Below are 12,712 nucleotides of genomic sequence, written 5' to 3'. Positions count from 1 at the left end.
TAGTTCCCAAGGACATTTTTCTTTACCTGAGGCCCCTCTTGAGGTATGGCAATTAGATTACTGCAGTTGCCACCCTTGTGTTAAAAACTCCACAGGGCTTGGTGGCTCACCCCTGTAATCTCAGCACTTTGGGAGGCTGAGACGGGAGGATCACCTGAGGTCAGGAGTTCAAGACCAGCCTTGCCAACATGGTCAAACTCTGTCTCTACTAAAAATACAAAAATTAGCTGGATGTGATGGTGTGCACCTGTAATCCCAGCTACTTGGGAGGTTTGAGGCAGGAGAATGACTTGAGCCAGGTAGGCGGAGGTTGCAGCAAGCTGAGATCACACCACTGCACTCCAGCCTGGGTGACTGAGCAAGACTCTGTCTCGATTAAAAAATAAATAAATAAATAAATAAAAGAGAAAAACTCAGCTGAATTAAATTTAGCACAGTTTAATTGAGCAAGTATGGTTGGCAAATCAGATATTCTCCTCAGCCAGCGTAGCCTCAGAGACTCAAATACAGCCGTATGATAGAAGATTTACAGACAGAAAAAGGAAAGTGAGGTACAGAAAATGGAATTGAGGTACAGAAACAGCAGATTGGTTACACCTCAGCATTTACCTTATTTGAACAGGGTTTGAACAGTAGGCCATTTTGGCATTGACCAAAGCCCGGTGACTGACACAGGAGTAGGCTACAGTCTGCTTACAACTTCATTTATGTTGTAGTTCACAATGTACAGAAGAACCTTTAGGCCAAACTTAAAACAGTAAGGTGGCAGCTTTAGGCTAAACTTGATTTAACACTTGCAAATATGCAAGTATCTTCTGGTAATGATTTGCATGTTTTCTCACAGGGTAAAGGCATTTCTGTGTAGAAAAGTAGCCTTAGGATTAAATAAATTTCCCTTAACCAATCAGTTTGTAAAATGTGGCCCATTCTCCAACATTTATAATGTGTTTATCATCTGTAGTTACCTGGGTTAATAAAACACATAAATGCAGCCAGGTGTGGTGGCTCACGCCTGTACTCCCAGAACTTTGGGAGGCCAAGGCAGGCAGATCACTTGAGGTCAGGAATTTGAGACCAGCCTGGCCAACATGGTGAAACCCCATCTCTACTAAAAATACAAAAATTAGATGGGAGTGGTGGTGCATGCCTGTAGTCCCAGCTACTTGGTAGCCTAAGGTGGGAAGATAATTTTATCCTGGGAAGTGGAGGTTGCAATAAGCCGAGATCACACCACTTCAACCTGGGCGACAGAGCAAGACTCTGTCTTAGAAAAAAAGAAAAAGAACCTCAAACTGCTTACATGGAATAATAAAAACTCAACTGGAGGCTGGGCAAGTTGGCACATGCCTATAATCGTGGCACTTTGGGAGGCCAAGGCAGCAGATTACTTGAGCCCAGGAGTTTGAGACCAGACCAGATAATGTAGTGAGACCCCATCTCTACAAATAGTACAAAAAATTAGCCCATCTTGGTGGCACACACCTGTGGTCCCAGCTACTCAGAAGGCTGAGGTGGGAGGATTGCTTGAGCCCAAGAGGTCAACACTGCAGTGAGCCATAATCACGCCACTCTGCTCCAGCCTAAGCAAGAAAATAAGACCCTGTGTCTTAAAACAAACACACACAAACAAACTCAACTGGGAAAATTAATTGAGGCTTTTGAAATTCCTTAGCCAAAAGCTCTTCCTTCCATGGTTCTGCTTCTTCTGGGGTTGACTGCTTTTGGGAAGCACCAACTGGGGATTTTGAATATCCATTCAAAATCATAATGGCAGACCTATGAAATTATCTCCAAAAAACTGTACATCTGTAATGGTAAAGGGAGACAGATTCAGATTACAATGGTCTTATGAAACACTTAACTTAGCCAGGCGTGGTGGCTCACGCGTATAATCCCAGCACTTTGGGAGGCCGAGGCGGGTGGATCACGAGGTCAAGAGATCGAGACCATCCCGGTCAACGAGGTGAAACTCCGTCTCTACTAAAAATACAAAAATTAGCTGGGCATGATGGTGCGCACCTGTAGTCCCAGCTACTCTGGAGGCTGAGGCAGGAGAATTGCTTGAACCCAGAAGGTGGAGGTTGCAGTGAGCCGAGATCGTGCCATTGCACGATCTGGGTAACAACAGCAAAACTCCGTCTCAAAAACAAAAAGCAAAAAAAAAGCAATTAACTATACATTACACGTTAGTGAAAGAATCTTCACAGTGAGCTCCTGGAAAACTAAAACTGCAAGGAACAGAGACTTCAACCAGCAGGTTTCGACTATTTGAAATAACATAAAAACAAAACTTGGCTGGGCACGGTGGCTCACACCTGTAATCCCAGCACTTTTGGAGTCCAAGATGAGAGGCTCACTTGAGGCTAGGGGTTCCAAGACCAGCCTGGGCAGCATATAGAGAGCCCATCTCTATTTTAAAAAAAACAAACATAGGTGAGGCATGGTGGCTCACACCTGTAATCCCTGCACTTGGATTACAGTAGGAGGCCAAGGCGGACAGATCACCTGAGGTCAAGAGTTTGAGGCCAGCCTGGCCAACATGGCAAAATGCCATCTCTCCTAAAAATACAAAAAAATTAGCCAGGCATGGTGGTATGTGCCTGTAACACCAGCTACTTTAGAGGCTGAGGCAAGAGAATTACTTGAACCTGGGAGGCAGAGGTTGCAGTGAGCTAAGATCACACCACTGCACTCCAGCCTGGGTGGCACAGTGGGACTCCATCTCAAAAATAAATAAATAAATACAATTAGATTAAAAACAAGAAAACTCTCTTCAACCAAAATGGTATGGACCTTATCTGGTACTCCTTAGGAACTCTTTGTGATAGTGAGAGGAGGCACTCAAATGCTCAGGCAGATAGGGGTGGGTCCCTGGTGAAACCCCACCTTCAAACTGAAGACAGTGCCAGGTAAATCCTCACATGGGATTCAGAACCTGTCTGCCCATCTGGTGTACTTTCCTCTGATCCCCACTCTTCACCTATTTTACATATACCTACCCTTTCCTAATTGTTTTTTTATACCACCGTGCTCATCCTTTAGTGCTGACTTTGCTTTAGCCTTCCTTTGCATACTCACAATCCCATCACCATCCACTACCCTATTCTGAGCCCATAAAAGCCCTGGACTCAGCCACTCTGGGAGAGAAACCACCTGACTGTAGGGGTGGGGACCCACCCCCTGCATCCTTCTCTCCACTGAGAGCTGTTCTGTCACTCAATAAAATTCTTCTCCACCCATCCTCATCCTTCAGGTGTCAGCATATCCTCATTCTTCTTGGACACAGGATGAGAGCTGAGGAACTGTCAAACATGGGTATAAGCTATAGCACAGGCAGGCTGAGTGGGTGGGCACCTCCAGTGGCAGGCACAGGGCCAAGCAAGGCCCAGGCGGGGGGACATCGCTGGCTTGGAAGTTCCCAGTTGGCCAAGTGACTGAGAAGAACCCTGTATTATTTGTGAATGCAAAATATCTGAGACAGTTCTCAGTCAATTTAGAAAGTTAATTTTGTCAAGGTTAAAGACACACCTGTGACACAGCCTCAGGAAACCCTGAGACATGTGCCCAAGGTGGTCAGGGGTATAGTTTGCTCTTATACATTATAGGGAGATATGAAACATAAATAACATGTAAGATGTACATCAGTTCCATCCAATAGGGCAGGACAACTAGAATTGTGGGCTTCCGGGATAGAAGTAGATATGGACAAAAGATTGCAGTCTTTTGAGGAATTGATAAGCCTTCCAATGAATACACAATTTAGAATGGCTCAGTGAATATGCATTTTCACATAGGCAGTAGGGCAGAGGAAGCATTCAGATATGCATTTGTCTTAGGTGAGCCTGAGAAGGATGACTTTGAGTAGAATGGGAGGCAGATAGCCAGGTGCGGTGGCTCATGCCTATAATCCCAGCACTTTGAGAGGCTGAGGTGGGGGGGATCATGAGGTCAGGCATTCAAGACCAGCCTGACCAACATAGTAAAACCTTGTCTCTACTAAAAATACAAAAATTCGCTGGGTGAAGTGTCACATGCCTGTAATCCCAGCTACTCAGGAGGCTGAGACAGGAGCATCACTTGAATCTGGGAGGCAGAGGTTGTGGTGAGCTGAGATCGCACCATTGCACTCCAGCCTGGGCAACAAGAGCAAAAGTCAGTCTCAAACAAAACAAAACAAAACCATAGCTAGATCTTTTTCTTCCAGCCTCTCCCAATCATAAAGAGATATTAACTAAGAGTCGAGCACCTTTTAAAGATCTGAATAGAAAATATTTGTCATCTATTGTTTCTAAGGGCAGCCACGATTAGACTTTAAAAGAATCTTGGTCTTCACAGGTTTTTATCTTAACCTGAACATTTCCTTTCTATGATCCCAGGTCTTTAGATAAACTCAACCAATTGTCGACCAGAAAATGTTTAAATTTACCTATAGCCCAGAAACTCTAGCTTTGAGTTGTCCCACCTTTTTGGGTCAAACCAATGTATTTCTTAAATGTATTTGATTGATGTCTCATGCCTCCCTAAAATGTATAAAACCAAGCTGCACTCTGACCACCTTGGGCACATGGTTTGAGGACCTCCTGAGTCACAGGCTATAGTCACTCATTTGGTTCAGAATAAATCGCTTCAAATGTTTTTGCAGAACTTGACTCTTTTTGTTGACTGTATGATCATTTAGCTTCTATCTTTGTACCACAGCTGGGTACTAACGATGTTATTTGGCTGGGCTTGGTGGTTCACGCCTGTAATCCCAGCACTTTGGGAGGCCGAGGTGGGAGGATTGCCTGAGATCAGGAGTTCAACACCAGCCTGGTCAACATGGTGAAACCCCATCTCTACTAAAAATAGAAAAGATTAGCCAGGCATGGTGGCGAGTGCTTGTAATCCCAGCTACGCTGAAGGTTGAGGCTGGAGAATCGCTTGAACCAATGTGAGTTTTTAATGTGAGTTAAAACATTAACTTACATTAATGAGGTGAAGGTTGCAGTGAGCCGAGGTCATGCCACTCACTCCAGCCTGGGCAACAAGAGTGAAACTCCATCTCAAAAAAAGAAAACAAAACCAAACTGTGATCCAACTACCTTGGGCATACTTTCTCAAGGCCTCTTGAGACTCTTCCCTGGGCCATGGTCATCCATATTGGCTGAGAATAAACCTCTTTAAATTGTTTACAGAGTTTTGTTTTTCCATTAATTCTGTGTTATTGTAAAACTCAATGCTGTGTCATCGGGCGCGGTGGCTCACGCCTATAATCCCAGCACTTTGGGAGGCCAAGGCTGGCGGATTACGAGGTCAAGAGATCAAGACCATCCTGGCCAACATGGTGAAACCCTGTCTCTACTAAAAATACAAAAATTAGCTGGGCGTGTGGTGCGCACCTGTAGTCCCAGCTACTCAGGAGGCTGAGTCAGGATAATTGCTTGAACCCAGGAAGTTGAGGTTGCAGTGAGCCGAGATCACGCCACTGTACGCCAGCCTGGCGCCTGGTGACAGAGGGAGACTCTGTCTCAAAAAACAAAAAAAAAAACTAAATGCTGTCTATATCCCAGATAAATCAAATAATATCACTAAATTAATGGCTAATATAAAACCCAAATAATCTTTCATATCCAAACCTTCTCTAAGCAACTGGCTAAATAGTTGGTTTGACTCTTGGGAAAGAAACTTGGTGCTAAAAACCATGACTTATTCTAGAAATTATAAACATTTGTTGTGTATTGTCTACGTTGCTGTTATAAATTTGTTTACAATTGAGTCAGCCACTGCACACCAGCCTGGGTGACAGAGTAAGACCCAATGTGGCTGGGCACAGTGTAATCCCAGCACTTTGGGAAGCTGAGGTGGGTGGATCACTTGAGGGCAGGAGTTCAAGACCAACCTGGCCAACATGACAAAACCCCATCTCTGCTAAAAATACAAAAATTAGCCAGGCGTGGCACATGCCTGTAATACCAGCTACTCAGGAGGCTGAGGCAGGAGAATCACTTAAACCCGAGAGGCGGAGGTTGCAGTGAGTCAACATCACGTCACTGCATTCCAGCTTGGGCAACAGGCAAGATTCTGTCCCAAAAACAAACAACCCCAAAAACGATTGAGTCAGTGTGACTCAAAAGACTAAAAATACAATGAACACTTGAAAAACTCACATTAATTAAAAATGTAACCAACTAAACTGACTCAGGTCACAAAGGCACTTCCTTCATGTTGCTTTAAATTTGGCCTCTACTTGGCCTCTACTTCCTGCATCCGATCGCATTTTTACCGTAAGACATGATACCTTGGGAATAAGTCTTCCTAGTGACGTGGGACTAAACTCCTGAACATAAGAGTCAGAGCCAGACACAGAGGTGTGTGCCTGAAACCCCAGCTACTTGAGAGGCTAAAGCAGGAGGATCAGTTGAGCCTAGGAATTTTTTTTTTTTTTTTTTGAGACAGAGTCTCGTTCTGTCACCAGGCGCCAGGCTGCAGTGCAGTGGCACAATCTCGACTCACTGCAACCTCCACCTCCTGGGTTCAAGCAATTCTCCTGCCACAGCTTCCCAAGTAGCTGGGACTACAGGCGCATGCCACCATGCCCAGCTAATTTTTGTATTTTTAATAGAGACGGGGTTTCGCCATGTTGGCCAGGATTGGTCTCAATCTCAACCTCATGACTGCCTGCCTCGGCCTCCCAAAGTGCTGGGATTACAGGCTTGAGCCACAGGTGCCTGGCCAAGCCTAGGAATTTAAGCCTGCAGTGAGCTGTGATTCAGCCACTGCACACAGGCCTGGGTGACAGAGACCCTGTCTCTAAAATAAATAAATAAATACATATTTTAAACATTTTAAAAAGGAGTTAAAACTGTCAAGTTCATCTGCAATGCTTTCTTCCAAAGATCTTGATGAAAAGGGGAAAATGTGAAAATAAAATGTAAAAGCTGTTGGAACACCCAAAGAACACATTAAGACTCGAGAGAGATGGAAGTGTGATTTGAGTCACATGTGGTTACAATGTCTTTTCTCAGATTATAGATTAACTCACCTTCATAGTTTTCTTGTCCTGTACAGTGACTAAAGAACTAACGGACATTAGGGACAAAACTCTCCTGCCTTCTTTTTTCTTTCCTCAAGAAGGAGTTTCACTCATGTTGCCCAGCTGGAGTGCAATGGTGAGATCTTGGCTCACTGCCTCCCAGGTTCAAGTGATTCTCATGCCTCAGCTTCTCCAGTAGCTGGGATTGCAGGCATACACCACCACACTGGCTAATTTTGTATTTTTAGTAGAGATGGGATTTCTCCATGTTGGTGAGGCTGGTCTCGAACTCCGGACCTCAGGTGATCCGCTTGCCTTGGCTTCCCAAAGTGGTGGGTTTATAGGTGTTAGCCACAGTGCCTGGCCCTGCCTTCTTAATTAATGGCCCTTGTTAAAGATTAACTTACTGACCTGGTGCAGTGGCTCACACCTGTAATCCCAACACTTTGGGAGGCTGAGGCAGGTGGATCACTTGAGCCCAGGGATTCAAGACCAGCATGGGCAACATGGTGAAACCCTGCCTCTACAAAAAATACAAAAATTAGCTGGGCCTGGTGGCATGTGCCTGTAGTCCCAGCTACTTGGGAGGCCGAGGCAGGAGGATCCCTTGACCATAGAAGGCAGGAGGTACAGTGAGCTGAGATAGTGGTACTGCACCCCCGCCTGGGTGAAGCAAATGCTGTCTCAAACAAAGAGGAAAGAAAAGAAAGAAAGAAAGAAAGAAAGAAAGAAAGGAAGGAAGGAAGGAAGGAAGGAAGGAAGGAAGGAAGGAGAAAGAAAGGGAAAGAAAGAAAAACTTCTCTTTTTTGTCCTGCTGTGCCTCAAAGCCCTAGGCAGCAGCTGCCACCCTAGCCTTAGAAAGCAAAAAACTAACAGTTGGTCAAGACACCATAGTTCACAGCTTACATAATGTACAAGATCCCCTCTCCTCCCAAGCACTAAGCACCTTTTCTCCTTCGTGTATCCAACTACTCCATGCCCCCTTTCTTTTTTTTTTTTTTTTTTTTTTTTTTTTTTTTTTTTTTTTTTTTGAGACGGAGTTTTGCTCTTGTGACCCAGGCTAGAGTGCAATGGCGCAATGTCGGCTCACCACAATCTCCGCCTCCTGGGTTCAGGCAATTCTCCTGCCTCAGCCTCCCGAGTAGCTGGGATTACAGGCACGCGCCACCATGCCCAGCTAATTTTTTGTATCTTTAGTAGAGACGGGGTCTCACCATGTTGACCAGGATGGTCTCGATCTCTTGACCTCATGATCCACCCGCCTTGGCCTCCCAAAGTGCTGGGATTACAGGCGTGAGCCACCGCGCCCGGCCGCCCCCTTTCTTAAAAAACCCTGAGTTCAGCCTCTCCAAAGCTCCCTCCTTCCTCAGCCCATTTAGGTTAATGTATGAACGTCCTTTCCTCTTACAAAACAGGCCCCCTTCTAACTCTCAGCTAGGAGAATACCTCCCTCATCCTCCATCTCCTCAAAGAACGAACAGACCAGGCCCTCCCAAAACCCCACAAAGGCCCCACTGACCAGACTCTCCTACCAGGAAAGCATGTCTACCTAAAAACTCTTAACCCAGCAAGGCTTAAACCGAGTGGAAAGGCCTTTTCCAAGTCATTCTCACAACCCCCACTGCAGCGAAACTCTCAGCACATATCTCTTGGTACCATCTTTCCAGATTAAAAAAAGCACTCCCAAAGCACCCACTGACTGGCCAACTGCCATCCTCTGCCGATTCTCCAGCATCCTCCTTGGTCCAGCCAAACTCTGCCTTATACCTGTCCCCAGAGAAGACTCAGAAACAATAACTTCTCCATATGTCACCTCTGCCCCGGCTCCAGGTGCCAAGGTCCTCAAAATGAGAAACAGCCTCTCCCCACAGCACACCAAATATTAAAAGTCCTCTCTCCCCATTCCCACATGAAAAGAGGTCTTCACTCACCTACTCCTTGCTCATCTGCAAAAAGAATTTATCCATAAAACACTACCAGCCACCTCATAGACCCTTTAATAAAGGCCACCTCTCCATACAACCCCTATCAACTCCTTCCCCCAGATACAGACTCCGATTCTTCCTCAAGTTTCTAACTCTTTTAATGGTCATCCCCACTGCCTCTGCTCACTCAGAGTCCTTTCTCACTTCTTTAAATTTTCTTTTTTATTTTTTCTCATTTATTTAATCTCTACTTCTCTTTTAAAATCAAATCCTGTTATCAACTCCTCCAAGAAGTCCTCCTTGGTTTCCCCAAGCTCAGTTAGGTACACTGTGATGCCATCCCTTGATTTCTTTTATTTATTTATTTTTTTATTGCATTTTAGGTTTTGGGGTACATGTGCAGAACATGCAAGATAGTTGCATAAGTACACACATGGCAGTGTGATTTGCTGCCTTCCTCCCCTTTACCTGCATCTGGCATTTCTCCCCATGCTATCCCTCCCCAACTCCCCCTCCGCTGTCCCTCCCCTTTTCCCCCAATAGACCCCAGTGTGTAGCGCTCCCCTCCCTGTGTCCATGTGTTCTCATTGTTCATCACCTGCCTATGAGTGAGAACATGTGGTATTTCATTTTCTGTTCTTGTGTCAGTTTGCTGAGAATGACGTTCTCCAGATTCATCCATGTCCCCACAAAGGACACGAACTCATTGTTTTTGATTGCTGCATAATATTCCATGGTGTATATGTGCCACATTTTCCCAGTCCAGTCTATCATCGATGGGCATTTGGGTTGGTTCCAGTCTTTGCTATTGTAAACAGTGCTGCAATAAGGACACGTGTGCATGTGTCCTTATAGTAGAACGATTTATAGTCCTTTGGATATATACCCAGTAATGGGATTGCTGGGTCAAATGGAATTTCTATTTCTAGGTCCTTGAGGAATCTCCACACTGTCTTCCACAATGGTTGAACTAATTTACACTCCCACCAACAGTGTAAAAGTGTTCCTTTTTCTCCACATCCTCTCCAGCATCTGTTGTCTGCAGATTTTTTTAATGATCGCCATTCTAACTGGCATGAGATGGTATCTCAATGTAGTTTTGATTTGCATTTCTCTGATGACCAGTGATGCTGAGCATTTTTTCATGTTTGTTGGCCTCATGTATGTCTTCTTTTATAAAGTGTCTGTTCATATCCTTTGCCCATTTTTTAATGGGCTTGTTTGTTTTTTTCTTGTAAATCTGTTTTAGTTCTTTGTAAATTCTGGATATCAGCCCTTTGTCAGATAGGTACTTCTACAAGCCTCGAACAGTCCCTCAATTTCACTCACTCCTCGTTACTGCGCTCCAACTCTACACTTGCTGGACCTGTCTTTCTCTTTCCTCTGCTGCTTACCCAACCATCCCAATTTCTCAGCCCTGTGGCCATATTCCCATTCGCTTCTCATACACAGTCCAAAAAGGCTCTGCCTTTGCAGACAAAGCTCTCACCCTCACTGGGAACTATCCCATTGCCCTCGATAACAGAGCTACCAAACTTCTCCCCACATATACTGTCAATTACGACCACGCAAAGCTCCCTCACCCTGCCATCCAAAACCCCGTAACCCTCCACACCACAAAACTTGGTCAAGCCCCCTTATGTGTCACCTCTTCTAATGGACACATACACGTAGGCACCATCCCTCCCTCTGCCTGTGGCTCAACTCAGACCATCTCTCATCCCTCTTCTAAATAGATTATTCTGTTTTTCCCTGAAGCTAACAGCCTCTTTACACAGCCCCTCCGCATTACTGCCCCTCCTGCTTCTCAAACATAGAAACCCCTTCCCCAGGCTGGGCTCGGTGGCTCACGCCTGTAATCCCAGCACTTTGGGAGGCTGAGGTGGGCGGATCACCTGAGGTCAGGAGTTCGAGACCAGTCTGGCCAACATGGAGAAACCCCATCTCTTAAACAAAACAAAAAAAAAGAAACCCCTTCCCCAGACAGGAGTTCTCAAAGGGCTCGCTCTCTCCTCCTCACTGTGTTGCTAAGGCTAAACCAAGTCCCTCCCAACGAGGAACCTACACACTCCAACACCTGTTCTCAATCCACTTGTCTGTTGGCATGAACACTGCAGGCATCTTCTTCCTCTGCGGATCCATAGCCTACTGCTGTCTGCCTACAATGGGACAGGTACTTGCCCCCTGGTCTACCTTACCCCAACATTAACCTTGTGCCTCCAAACCAAGAACTCCTTGCCCCTGCTACACCACATGCCCGCCATCACCCCCACCCCCCGCCCTGCCAAAAAAAAAAAGCAATACAGTTCATTCCCTTATGAGTAGCCCTCGGAGTCACAACTAGAGTCAGGTTAGGAGCAGGAAGTCTAGGAACCTTATTATCATATCTCTAGTCATTCTCCCAAAACTTCCAGTTGTCACTAGAAAAAATAGCAGACTCTATCACCCACCTCCAAAACCAACTAAACTCTTTAGCAGTGGTCGCCCTATAAAACCGCAGGGGCCTAAACCTCCTCCCTGCTGAAAAAGGAGGTCCGTGCCTCTTTGCCTCTTTTTAGGTGAACAATGCTATTTCTACTTCAATGAGTCTGGGTTAGGACGAGATGCTGTCTAAAAGCTCAAAGACCAAACCCAAGAACTTAAAAGACAGTCATTCCACCGGGCTCCATTGGTTCCGTAACTCCTGGGTACCCTGGCTACTGCCCCTCCCAGGTCCTGCCATACCCTTGCCCTCCTTCTAGCATTTGGCCCCTGCCTCTTATGTCTCCTCACCCAGTTTTTACAGGACCATACTAAGCTTTCACCCATGGGACAATACAAGATATAATGCTGCTCCAAGAACACTGACAGTTCCGGGAACGCCAGTTCCTACAATCTAGCTCCCACCCAAAGTCACCCCATACAGCAAGAAGCAGCTAGATGTCAACGGTGCCCCTCTTCTATTACCTGTTAAAAGGCTGGAATGTTAGGGACAAGCTGCCCCAGAAAACCTCAGCGCAGCTGACCCCCCACTCTGATTGCCCTGCAGCTGCACCCCTAAACCCTTAGCTAGGAGCCACAGCAAGGCTGTAAAACATGCTGCAATTGAGCAAAGCCTGATTACAGCCAGCTGGGCAGCACGGGGAGGTCAGGGAAAACAAATGCTACACGTACTTGTAAATTCCTGTTTTACACATACCTGTAAAATCCTGTTCTTTTTTTTGTTTTTGTTTTTTTTTTGAGACGGAGTTTTGCTCTTGTTACCCAGGCTGGAGGGCAATGGCGCGATCTCGGCTCACTGCAACCTCCACCTCCCAGGTTCAGGCAATTCTCCTGCCTCAGCCTCCCGAGTAGCTGGGATTACAGGCACGCATTACCATGCCCAGCTAATTTTTTGTATTTTTAGTAGAGACAGGGTTTCACCATGTTGATCAGGATGGTCTCGATCTCTTGACCTCGTGATCCACCCGCCTCAGCCTCCCAAAGTGCTGGGATTACAGGCGTGAGCCACCGCACCCGGCTAAAGTGGTTATCTTTTATGTATAAGCAGGTATAAAGCTGTACCTCAGACACCGGCATTGAACCTGGAGAGTCTGGCTCCAGAGCGCCCTTGCAAACAGTTACACTGACTGGATTTCCCAGACAAGAGTGGGATTGATTAGTGGGCGCAGCTCTGCAGCATGATGACACGGCTGGCTGGGTTCTAGTCCAGGGAGGAAATTCTCTGACAATGGAGTCCCATGAACACAGAAGCAACCTGCTTCCCCACTGACACCCACGCACGCGCGCGCACACA

The 12,712-nt window shown here is 46.0% G+C and overlaps 1 protein-coding gene across 34 annotated transcripts in view; it reads left to right on the top strand.

Moving 5' to 3' along the window:
- The window catches only part of DHRS7B (dehydrogenase/reductase 7B), a 97,626-nt gene that overhangs the window by 2,286 nt on the left and 82,628 nt on the right, over window positions 1-12,712 (top strand). The gene's annotated exons all lie outside the window — the stretch shown is intronic.

The sequence above is a fragment of the Callithrix jacchus genome, chromosome 5 (assembly GCF_049354715.1).
Source record: "Callithrix jacchus isolate 240 chromosome 5, calJac240_pri, whole genome shotgun sequence".
Classification (NCBI taxonomy): Eukaryota; Metazoa; Chordata; class Mammalia; order Primates; family Cebidae; genus Callithrix; species Callithrix jacchus.
The sequence above is the reverse complement of the archived record's forward strand: the minus strand, read 5'-3'. Positions and strand labels throughout refer to the sequence as shown.